This window comes from Petaurus breviceps, unplaced genomic scaffold, assembly GCF_028583685.1.
Source record: "Petaurus breviceps papuanus isolate PSGF00001 unplaced genomic scaffold, PetGlider_PUasm1.0 90700, whole genome shotgun sequence".
In the NCBI taxonomy this organism is placed as follows: Eukaryota; Metazoa; Chordata; class Mammalia; order Diprotodontia; family Petauridae; genus Petaurus; species Petaurus breviceps.
The window spans coordinates 1360182-1373509 of NW_027187315.1; the positions used below are offsets into that span (position 1 = coordinate 1360182).

Consider the following 13328-nt stretch of genomic DNA (forward strand, 5'->3'; position numbering starts at 1 on the left):
TTATATGTGCACATATACATTACACAAAAATATACTTATATACACATTATATACATAAAAACATATACATCACATACACAGATGTGTACATTATACACACCATACACATGCTCACATATACATCATATATACATACACATATATTATATATACACATGCATCATGTGATATACATTATATATGCCCACATATTATAAACACATACATTATATGTGCACATATATTATACTCATAAATGTACTTAGATACACATTATATATAATGTACATTATATGCAGATATACATTATACACACATGCTATACATACACATTCATACATGCATAAATTGGAGTGATCAAGAAAGTCTGTGACAGATTTCAAGTTAGTGATAGGTTTACATGTTGGAAAGGTTGGTAGATCCTGAAATTTATCAGCAAGGTTTATCTAAACAATTTGGTTGCATGTAACAATATGCAAATTTTGGAACAGTTGATGAGAATCAAGGTGCTGAGCATTTGGGTAAAGAGTCTGTGAGTTTTGCAACTGGAAGGAGACATGTGCTAACCAGATGCCCACTTCACACCCACTGTCTAACTATGCTCTCCAAGGAGTGAGTGACTTTGATTGGAGCAGGGAAGACAGGAGATGGACTTGTGGCTTGGCAAGAAAGTTTTCTGGAGTCTAGTTTGAAATGTCCAAATTTCAAGTGTTGACAAAGCTGCCCATTTCTAGGTCAATCAATCAATGAACATTTTGTTTAATGCCTACGAGGTAAGAGGGCTGTGGTAGATGGTGGTAGGCTTGGGAGGGGGGGAAGGGAAGTACAAAGATGAAAATGAAACAATCCTTGAGCTCAAGGAGCTTACATCCTATCAAGCGATGAAGCATATATACATGTAATAATATACAAAATAAATGCATATTATAAATTTTGGGAGACATAGACCCTAGTAGCAGCAGGAGGATGAGGCTGGGTCTCAGATAAGAAGTAAAGTTTGACTTTAGATTTGAAGGATTCAAAATGAGAGAAGTGAGAAAGGAGTGCATACCAAACTTGGGGAGAAAGCCTTTGCAAAAATTCAGAGATGAAAGATGGAATGTCAGTGTGTGTGTGTGTGTGTGTGTGTGTGTGTGTGTGTGTGTGTGTGTGTGTGTGTGTGTGTGTGTGTGTGTAAGGTCAGTTTCACAGACTTCAAGAGTATGTGATAGGCATAACAAATAATAAGACTGGTAAAATGCTAAGCAAAAAAGTTCCTAATTTAATTATAGAGGTAATAAGGAATCACTGAAATTTATTGAGTAGGGGACTAAGATGCATAGAATTCTACTTTAAGATTACTTTTTGGATTGGACAGGAAAGAGATTTGAGGGAGGAAAACCAATTATGATTATATAGCAGCAGCCCAGGTGAGAGGTAATGATACCTCTGAACTAGGGTGGTGGTTTTTGAGTGGAGAATTGGGGATGAATGTAATAGATGTTGTGAAGATAAAATTGATGGGACCTGTCAAATGATTTAAGTTGTAAAGTGAAGGAGAATGAGGAATTGAGGATGGTTCTGAAGGCATTAATCTGAGTGAGTAAGAGGGTGGTGGTATCCTCAGCAGAAATAGGACATTTTGGAGTGTGTTTTGGGGAAAAGATGTGTTTTGGGCATGTTGGGTGTGAAATGTTTATAGGGACATCTAGTCTGAAGTGACCTATGGGTGGACAGGACTGGAGTATCCTGGAGAAAGACAAAGACTGGATAAATATATCTGGGAATCATCTGTATAAAGAGGATAATTGAACAGGTCGTCAAGAGAGAGAACTGTAGTGCCAATGCAAGAAAGAAAAGAGAGGAGGACTTATGGCAGAACTTTGGGAGAATATACACAGTTCAGAGGTGTGATATGGACAATAATCCAGCAAAGGAAAGTGAAAGAACAGTCGGATAGGAAGGAGAGGGTATTGTCACAAAAATGTAGAGAGGAGGGCATATCCAAGTGGACAGGGTGGCTGACAGGATCAAATGCTGCAGTGAGGTTAGGAAGGATGAGGTCTGAGAAAAGGTCATTGGATTTGGTCATTAAGAGATGACTGGACACTTTGGAGATAACAGTTTTCAGTTCTCTGATGAGTTTGGAAGCCAGATTACAAAGGGTTAAAAAAAATGAAAAGTGAGGAGGTGGATATAGTTGGGAGGTACAAGATGGATATATGGTATAAGAGAAAGAGCCTTGGATTTGTAGTAAGAAGAGGCCAGTCTTTCATCATAGACATAGATCTGGGAGGGACCTCTACTTCCTCATAACCAGGATGAATCATGCAAACCTCTATTATCTTCAGTATTTTGTATGTAAAATGGGAATAGTAAAATCTGTGCTTTTCATCTCATAAGCTCCTTGTACTTACCTCATCCACAATACTCTCCATCATCAAATAAGGTCATGTATGTACAGCGTTTTGCAAATCTTTAAGTGCTGTATTCCTTAAATTCTTCCAGAAGTTTCTGAATTTGCAGTGAGGTGGTACAGTGGATAGATAGAATGCTAAGCCTGGAATAAAAAAGACTTGGGTGCAAATGTGACCTCAGATACTTAATAGTTAAGTGACCCTGAGCAAGTCACTTCATCTCTGTCTGCCTCAGTTTACTTAACTTTGAAATGAGGAGAATAGTAGCTCCTATCTTCCAAGGTTGTTGTGAGGGTCAAATAAGATATTTGTAAAGCACTTAGCATAGTGCCTGGTATATAACAAGCACTTAATAAATGTGTGTTTCCTTCCCTCCTTCCTCCCTCGCTTCCCTCCTCCCTTGCTCTCTCCCTCTCCCTCCCTCCTTTCTTTCTTTCCTTCCTTCCCTCACATTCATTATCTTCTGTGATCCTCATAAAAACCCTTTGAAGTAGAGAGTAGAAGTAATCATAACAATAATACCCACAATCCTCATAACTCATATTTCTATACTTTTTCTCACTATCCTTATATTACAGGTGAGGAAACTGGCTCATTAAATGACCTGTCCAAGGTCCAGTCCATTATAAGAAACATTTTTAAGCACTAGGTACAAGATTCTGGGTATACAAAGACAAAACAGAACACAGTCCTTGATTTAAAGGAGCTGATAGTCTATTGGAAGGTCCTAAGGTTCAAAGTGAAAGAACTGGGGCTAAGACAGAGAGTACTATTTATATTAACTAGAATTTGTATAGTGCTTTAAGATTTTCATAAGCACCTTACTTGCCCTATACTGAATGGTATATAAAGGAAACAAATCCTTTTACCCTTGGAGTTTCTCTCCTCTCCATAATAAATTTTCTAAGTACTTACTTGAGAGCAAAGATTCTTAACTAACCCCCCCCCCCTTTTTTAAAGTCTGATTAAGTCTATGGACCCTTTTTCAGAATAATGATTTTAAATGCATAATGTAAGATACAAAGATTACAAAGGAAATCTATTATACTGAAATATAGCTATCAACATATAAAAACAAATTCACAGACCTTGCTTTAGAGGGGACAGACGATGTGGAGAAGGGAATAAGGAATAGGGAAGAGGGAAGGAGGAGAAGAGGGATCAATGGAAGGGGGAGGGAGGGAAGGAGAGAGGAAGAGGACAGAGAGAGAGAGAGAGAGAGAGAGAGAGAGAGAGAGAGAGAGAGAGAGAGAGAGAGAGAGAAGTAGAAGGAGGAAGGCTACTTGAATCTCTGACACCAGCAACCTCTCCTTTTCTATCTCTTTGTATTCTAGGAATTATTTTAGAGAGACATGGAGAAGAAATGGGTCAAAAAAATAAATCATGAAAGGGAAAAGCATTCTCTTATAGTATATAGTTAAGGAACTCTGAAAACATTGGAAGGAGTCCTAATTTTGTTGGGAGTATTTAGGATGCAGATTAATCTGTGCCTATTTAAGGAAATTTACATCATCTCTCTCTGTCCATCTTTCTTTCTTTCATTTTTTGGAGGGCAGTTGGGGTTAAGTGACCTGCCCAAGGTCACACAGCTAGTTTTGTGTGTGTGTGTGTGTGTGTGTGTGTGTTAAGTGTCTGAGGTCCGATTTGAACTCAGGTCCTCCTGACTCCCGGGCCGGTGCTCTATTCACTGCACCACCTAGCCGCCCCAAATATATATTCTTTTTTTTTTTTTTTGCTTTTTTTTCTGTCCATCTTTCTGTCTGTCTGTCTGTGTCTCTTATCTCTGTCTGTCTCTGCGTTTCTGTCTCTCTGTCTCTGTCTCATTCTCTGAATCTTTGAAAACTTTCAAATGTTTGAAATGCAATCTTGTTATCTCATGTCAGGCAGTCAGATTGGCACATGCAATGCTCTGTTCTTACCCTCCCTTCCTCCAATTCTCAGGTCAGTGATGAATGCAAAATTGGGTAATTGATGACATTTAAATATCACTTTCCCCAAAGCAACCCTATGAAGAAGATGTGTTGTAGGTAGAATAAACACAATTGTACTTTGCTTAATATTGCCCCACAGAATCTTCAAATTGGAGGGGCCCTAAAGGTTCACTGGCACCATTCTCCAACTGATTAAAAACCCCTTATACAACATCCTGAAAATGTCAAGCTTTATCTTTTTTTTAAATTCAATTTTATTTTATTTTAATTTCTGAATACTCTCTGTTCCCTCCCCCACTCATTTAGTAGGCAAGAAATTATAAATATGCATAGTCTTGCAAAATAAATTCTTTCACTAGCCATTTCCCAAACATTTTTAGAAAAGAAAGAGAAGAATATATACTTCAAACTGTACTGTGGTTCCATCATCTTTCTATTTGGAGGGGATAGCATGGTTCATTATATGTCTTTTGAAATAGTGGTTGGTCATTTTTATAATTTTGCTATTGCTGTATAAATTATTTTTCTAATTCTAGTCACTTCACTTTGCATTAGTTCATACAAGTTTTCCCAGATTTTTTCTAAAACCATCCATTTTATCACTTCTTACAGTACAATAGTATTCCATCACATTCTTATGCTACAACTTGTTTAGCCATTCCCCAATTGAGGGACATCACCTCAATTTCCAATGCCACCACCAAAAGAACTGCTATAACTATTTCTATTTCTATGGGTCTTTTCCTTTCTTTGGGGATGGGGGGTGGGAGGGTAGGAGGGTGGGGTGGGGAGATGAGGGGGGTGAGATGGAGGAGTGGGGGATGGGGTGGAGGAGGGTGGGGAATGTGATTTAGATTTCTTAGAAGTATTGTTGAGTCAAAGGATATGCCCAATTTTATACTCCTTCGGGCATAGCTCCAAAATGTTCTCCAGAATGATTGGACTAGTTCACAACTAAAAGTTATGTTCAATCTCCATCTGCCCCTCCACCTGGTTTCAACTACAAGGAATAAGATGCTCCTCCTAGGATAAGCTGATCATTTCTACATGAGACAAAAGATTTAATTGTCCCAGTTTTTTGGGAAAAACCCACAATGATAGTATAAATAAGTAGGGGGGGAAATGAAGTTTCTTATGTAGTTTTCAATTTATGATTTCTTGAACTATAGCTCTGAAAAACCCTTAGGCTTTGATGAAGCCTATTGGGATTCAAATGGAGCTTCTTAACTATGCCTTTAAACCAAATCACCCTGGCTCTCACTGATTGGCTAATAATAGACCCCAGTCCAAGTCTCACTTGCTCATTGTTTGCATTTAAATTAGGTATAGAAATTTATTTTACCCAACAAGGAAGTAGGAGGGGAAGGGGAGAGGAGCAAGGGACATGTGTGAAAGCAAAACAGACTTGAGGAGCAACAGGATAAAAACAGAGAAAGCTTAACAGAAGAAAATAGGATGGAATGAAATTCACAGTTAGTGATCATGACTGTGAGTGTGAATGAGATAAATTCACCCATGAAATGACAGCACAACAGATTAGAAACCAAAATCCAGCAACATGGTGTTCACAAGAAACACAATTCTAACAGAGAGAGAGGGACAGACACACAGTGTTAAAATAAGGAACTGAGGCTGAATCTATTACGCTTCAGCTGAATTTAAAAAAAGCAGTCACGATTTCATAGAAAGCAAAAGCAAAAATAGACCTAAATAAGTGAGATAATCAGGGAAACCACATTTTGCTAAAAAGATGCCATAGACAATGAAGTAATAGCAATACCAAACCTATATACAACATGGTGTAGCATCCAAATTCTTAAAGAAAAGTTAAATGAATTAAAAGATGAAATAGATTGTAAAACTTTAATACTAAGGGACCTCAACTTTCCTCTCTCAAAACCAGATAAATCTAACCATAAAATAAATAAGAAAGAAGTTAAGAATATGGATAGAATTTTAGAAACTTAGGTATGATAGACCTCTGGAGAAAACTGAATGAGAATTGAAAGGAATATACCTTTTCTCAGTTGTACTTGACACCTTCACAAAAATTGATCATGTATTAGGGCATAACAACTTCACAAACAAATGCAGAAAAGCAAAAATATTAAATACATCCTTTTCAGACCATAATGCAAAAAATTAATTTTAACAAAGGGCCATAGAAATGTGAAATAAAAATGAATTGGAAACTAAGCAATCTAAAAATAATGTGTTTGTCAAAGAACAAATTAGAGTAACAATTAATTTCATTAAAGATAATAACAACAAAAAGACAACATACCAAAAGTTGTGAGAAACAGCCAAAGCAGCACTTTTAGGGGTTAAATATATATCTTTAAATTCATACATCAGTAAAAGGGAGACTGAGCAGATCGATGAATTGGGCATGCAACTAAGGGGAAAAAAAACCTAGGAAAAAATGAATTAAAAATCTACAATTAAAAACCAGAAAGGAAATCCTGAAACTCAAAGGAGAGTAATAAAATTGAAAGTTAAAAAAATTGAATCACTAAATATAACTAAAAGCTAGCTTTGGGGGTCAGCTAGATGGCTCAGTGAATAGAGTACCAGCCCTGGAGTCAGGAGGACCTGAGTTCAAATCCGACCTCAGACACTTAATACTTACTAGCTATGTGACCTTGGGCAAGTCACTTAACCCAATTGCCTTGCCTTCCCCCCTATAAAAATAATAGAAGAAGCTAATGAGTCTAAGAGCTAAAATAGGAGGAATGTAGGAAACTGGGGGAAATTTTTTACAATGTTTCTCTGGTAAAGTTCTCATTTCTCAACTATATAGGAAAGTGAGCCAAATTTATAAAAAAAAAAAATAAGAGCCATTCCTCAATTGATAAATGGTGAAAGGACAAAAAAAACCAAGCAATTTTCAGAAGAAGAAATCAAAACTATCAATAGCAACATAAGAAATTCTCTAAATTATTATTGACTAGACAAAGGCACATTAAAACAACTCTGAGGTATCACCTCATATCTATCAGATTGGGTAACATGACAGAAAAGAAAAATGATTAATGTTAGAAGGGATGTGATAAATAGGCATACTAATGCACTGCTAGTGGAGTTGTGAACTGGTCTAACCATTCTGTAGAGCAATTTGGGACAATGTCCAAAGGGTTATCAAACTGTGTATATCCTTTGACCCAACAATACCACTACTAGGTCTGTGTCCCAAAGAGAATATTTTTTAAAAAGGAAAAAAAAATCTGTGAACAAAAATACTAATAGCAGCTCTTTTTCTGGTGGCAAAGAATTAGAAATTGAAAGAATGACTATCAACTGAGGAATGGCTGAACAATTGTTATATGATATATGATGTATGATATTGGTATATGATACATTATATAAGTGTTGTACGATTGTGCTGGAATACTATTGTGCTATAAGAAATGACCAGCAGGATGGTTTCAGGAACATCTGGTAAGGTTTGTATGAATTCATACAAAGTGAGGTGAGTAGAACCAGGAGAACACTGTGCACAGTAACAATATTGTAAGCGTCATAAACTGTGAAAAAGCTAAGCTACCCTGATCAAGACAATGATCAAAAGACAATTCCAAAATGTTCAGGCTGAAAAATGCTAAGCACCTCCAGAGAGAGAACTGATGAACTGAGTGCTTTGAAGCATACTTTTTTCAATTTCTTATTTTTGTGTGTGGTTTTTTTTTTAGTGCGCATGGGTCTTTTTAGGGGGGGAGCAACATTTAAAATATGGAAATATGTTTTACATGACTTCACATGAACAACTGATGTCACATTGCATTGTCAGTGGATGGTGGAAGGGAGGGGGAAGAGAATTTGGAACTCAAAATTTTTAAAAAATTAAAGTTAAAATTTTTAAAAATGTAATTGGAAAATATTTCATGAAACAAAAATATAATATAAAATTGAATTCATTTTCACAAATGTCTAAATTTCTCCATTTACTTAAAAAAAATAAGAAACCATAAGGCAAAAGGCATAACATAATCAATAATGAGATAATAATAAGTGTTTTGCAATTTTACTACATTCTACACACAGTATTTTAATGGAATAGGGACATCCAAATAAACTTTTTTAAACAAGGATTCTTGTTCTTATATATTTGAACCAATTTTTTTATATATCTTGGATAAAAGATCTTTATCAGAGAACTGCTTCTATTCTAATTTTTACTGAATTTATTTTGTTCTGTGTAAAAGCTTTCAAATTTATATAATGAAAATTGTCTATTTTCTCTCCTGCAATACTCCCTTACCTCCATCTGGTCAAGACCTTTTTTTCTATGCATATTTGGAAAAAAAAGTTATCCACAATAGCTTGGTGTGTTGTTGGTGTGCCTTCAGAGAACTGAGTTCACTGAATTTGGGGCCACTGGTAGATGCCTTTTCTTGTATGTGCCTCAGTAAACTTTGCTTCACTCTATAAGCCAACTGGAGAACACATTAGTTTAAATTAATTATTTGGATAAAGTTATGAGAAGGAAGTCTAATGTGGTGAAAATAGAATTAAACACCTGAGTTCAAATCCTGGTTCTGCCACTTCCTATGTAAATTTGTGTAAGTCACTTAAATGTCCCTGCATCTCAGTTTCCTTACTTGTAAAATGAGAGAGTTAGACTAGAGGGCCCCTCAGGATCTTTCCACCTCCCACTGGACCCCATCAAAATCCATCAAGCCCCATATTTATCACTAAATCTCTATGCTAGGTAACTGTATGACTTCATGAATCTATTTCTGCAGAATCTCTTGAATCTTTCCCCTTCTCTTCACTCACAAAACCTTTACTCTAGCTTGGGTCCTTAACATTTATTGCTTGAGTTATTGAAATGCCTCCTTAAAAAAATAAAATTTGTTCATATCTTTTTTATATGATCTAAGTTTCTTCTTATATTTCTTTCCCTCCCCCACCCAAGAGAGCCATCCCTTATAACAAAGTTTTGTTTTTTTTTTAAACAGGAAGAAGAGGAAAAAAATCAATATCCTGGAAAACAAAATCTGACAATATATGCAATGTTCTATCCCAGTGTACCTCATACCTCTTCAAATAAGATGGGGAGCAGGGTATGTTTGGGAAGTGTCTTCTCATATTCTCATGTCTTTTCTTTGGGTGCAAGTTTGTTTTTTTAATAATCTTTCAACATTAAAAAATCATTTGGGGGTTATCGTTCTTGCCATTTGCATTGTTTATTGCATTTTCTTGGCTCTGCTTACTTCATATTTGTATTTCCATATTTCTCTGTATTTATATTTGTTGTTTCTTTCATTTCCATATTCTGTCATGTCTGACTCTTCATGATCCCATTTGGGGTTTTCTTGGCAGATATACTGCCTTCTTCAGCTCATTTTACAGATGAGGAAACTGAGGCAAACAAGATTGACTTTCCCTAAGTAAAAGAGCTAGTAAATGTCTGAGGCCAGATTTGAACTTAAGAAGATGAGTCTTCCTGACTCTAGACCTGGAACTCTATCCATTGAACCATGGCACAGTAATATTCCATTACATTCATGTACCCCAATTAGTTTAGCCATTCCTCAATTGGTAGACATTGTCATTGTTTCTAGTTCTTTGCTACCACAAAAATGGATCTGTTTTAGTGTGTATTATATGCCTTTAGTTTCCTAAGTGGTCTCTCTGCTTCTGTTCTCCTCTCTCTCAAATACATCCTTCAGACAGATTTCATATTCATATGCCTAAAACACAGACCTGACCCTAATACCCCTATGTTCCCATAAAAATCTTCAACAACAATACACTGTGTGTTTAGTCAACTTGGCTAGACAGTGGTCCTCTGTACATTTCATTCCATCTTCCACTGTTCCACTTTTTAATATGATTCCCCAGATCTGGAATCTAGTCTTCTGTATACAGAGACTCACTTGTTTCCATCAAATCACAGCTCAGGAGATACTTCCTATATGAAGCCTTATCTGATCCCTCCACATGTTAATCACTCTCCCTTGAAATTATTTTCTATACAACATATGTTTTCTAATTTGCACATTTGCTCTTATTCCTCAGGTGGGTTATAAGCCCCCTGAGGGAAGGGGACATTTTGTTTTTGTCTCTTCCTCACCAGCACGGTATATTGCATGTAGTAGGAGCTTTATAAGTAATTTTTGTTGTTGTTTATTTTGAATTCCATTGAATGAAGCCTGCTGTGTCCCCAGCAATGGGAATCTGGGGTCTGTAGTCTTGAGTAGAGAATAGTTGTTTGGTATGCTGGTCTAGGGTTTGCCACAAACTGAGTTCACTGAATTTGGTGCCTCTGGTAGACACTTTTTCCCGTGTATGCCTCAATAAACCTTGCTTCACTCTATAATTGTATGTCTTCTGTGTAGTCACCTCTTGCACCTCTTAATTTGAATTCAAGCTCTGATTGGCTTGTTCACCAGACTAATGCAGTAGAAAATATGTTAAATGACAGAATCAGGATGCAAAACAGATTTTGACAGGCTAGAATGATAGGCTGGATATAACCAGATGAAAATGAAAATGGATGAAATTTATGATTTGCACTAAGGTTTAAAAAGTCTACTGCATAAGTAAATGATGGGAGAGATATGGTTAGAATTGCAGTTTATATAGAAAAATCTAGGATTTTGGGAGACTTAAAATTGAGATGGTTATCTCAAAATTTTTCTGCTGGTTCATGATTATAAAAGAAGAATTTTTGATAATAATAGCAATAATTCACATTATTCTAGTCTTTACATTGTAGAAAGTGTGTTTTATCAAGGGAAACAAGAGTGTCTTGGGGGGGGGCAGGGGTTGTTCTGTCCTGGGGCCTCTTCTCTTCTCCGTCTATATGTCCTTCTTCTTCTCTGTCCTTCATTTGGTGATCTCATCAGCTTTAATGGATTTAATCACCATCTCTATGTTGATGATTCTCAAATCTATCTATCCTGCCCCAGCCTCTCTGCTCACTTCCAATCTCCAATTGCCTTTCAGGTATCTCAAACTGGGTATTCAGTAGATACTTTAAATTTAACATGTACACAACTGAACTCATCTTCTCCCTTAAATCCTTGCCTCCTTCTGCCTTCCCTCTTACTGTTGAGGACAGCTCCATCCTTCTGAGCCCTCAGAATCCCATCCTGGGAGTCATTCTAGGCTCCTCACTATCTCCCACCCCTCATAGCCAGTCTGTTGCCAAGCCAGGCTGATTTCCCCTCTGCAGCATCTCTTCTGTATGTTCCCTTGTCACCTCTGACACTGCTATCACTCTAGTTCAGAACCTTGTCACCTCATGCCTGGACTCTTGCAATAGCCTGATAACGTGTCTGATTGTCTGGAGTCTCTCCCCTCTTCAATCCATTATCCATTGAGCCATCAAAGTGATTTTCCTAAAGCACAAGTCTAAACATATTATTCCCCTACTCAGTAAACTTATGGCTCCCTATTACCTCCAGGATCAAATATAAAAAGCTGTTTGGCATTCAAAGCCCTTCATAACCCAGCCCCTTCCTACCTTCCAACCTTCTTATACATTACTCTGATACATTCTCTTTGATCCAGTGACACTGGCCTCCTGGCTCTTCCACCAACAACACTTTATCTCTTGTCTCCAGGCATTTTCTCTGGCTGCCCCCCAGGAATGTTCTCCCTCCTCAATTCTGCCTACAGATTTCCATAGCTTCCTTTAAGTACTGGTTAAAACCCCATGTTTTGCCCAACCCCACTTTACTCTAGTCCTCTCCCTCTTTTAATTATTTTGTATTTATCTTCTATATAGCTTGCTTTGTATATATTTTTTTGTCTCTTTTTGTATCCCTGGCACTTAGCACAGCATATGGCATATAATAGGCTCTTATAAATGTTTATTGATTAAGAAAATGACTCCAATATCTGTACCTTTAATCAAGCGCTCTCGCTTCTCTGCCTATGTCCCCCCCAAAAAAAAGACAGAAAGATCTCCTGTATACCAAGGAATTGATAGCTGCTCCTTCTGCAGCCAGAAGCTACAAAACAGGAATAACTAGAAGTAAAGTCAAAGCCCATTGATTGGGGAATGCTTAAACAAATTGTGATTCATGAGTGGAATGGCATATTACTGTGTCATAAATGACAAGGAATGTGAAGAATTCAGTAAAACATGGGAAGGCTTGAGTGAGGCAACATGGAGGGTTAAACAGAGACCTTGGAACAAGGAAAAACTCCACACACATGGTATATGACCCTGGGCAAATCACTTAATCTATGTCCTAGGCTATTCTGTGACAATAATTTGCAGATCAGGTGACAATTTACACCAGAGGGGAGGTTTTCTTGTATCAATGAAATCACATACCGTGTTTCCCTGATAATAAGACACTGTCTTATTAAATTTTTTGGAAAGAAAAACACCAGAGGGCTTATATTCAGGGGAGGGCTTATGTTGTCCTGCCTCAGCTCTCCTCCGCGGCACTGCTCTCAATGGCGCCAGCAAGCAAATCACTGGGGAAGAACAGGATGACGTGTTCACTGTTGCAGCTCTGATTGGATGCAGCTCGGAACGTGGCGTGCGTTTCACTGGGGGGGGAGGCGGTGCATACAGAGGGTACCGTAATGTAGCGTGTAGCGCAGGGGATCACCTTCACTACAGTAGCAATCTCAATAGGGCTTATTTTTGGGGGAGGGCTTATTTTAGAGGAATCTTACACAGTAAGGGGAGGGCTTATTTTCGGGATAGGTCTTATTATCGGGGAAACACAGTAGCTACATTCCCCTTCCCCACCACCCAAAAGTAGGGCTTTAGTATTGTCTTTAGACTGATTCACTTTAATTTTATTAGGAAGAATATTTCATCAGAAGAAACAGGCAGAGAGGTGGTAGGGACCATGAATGTCATTTAGTCTGACCCTCTCATTTTAGAGGATGAGAAAAGTGAGGCCCAGAGGAGTCAGGTGACTTGTCCAAAGTCACTTGGCTATTTTTGTTGAGAAGGTAAAGGTTTTCTTTTTAGGTATGTGAGAAACATTAATACACTAAATCTGAGAACAAAAAATTTGAGTACACAGTACCGAAAAAAAATCCCACTCCA

The 13328-nt window shown here is 37.4% G+C and overlaps 1 long non-coding RNA gene across 2 annotated transcripts in view; it reads left to right on the top strand.

Moving 5' to 3' along the window:
* Positions 1-434: 434 nt before the first annotated feature.
* The window catches only part of LOC138144356 (uncharacterized), a 54535-nt gene continuing 41641 nt past the window's right edge, over positions 435-13328 (top strand). For both annotated transcript variants that reach the window (XR_011163919.1, XR_011163920.1), the window contains exons 1-2: positions 435-752; positions 9265-9369. This is a non-coding gene — a long non-coding RNA (uncharacterized lncRNA). The remainder of the gene's footprint in view (positions 753-9264; positions 9370-13328) is intronic.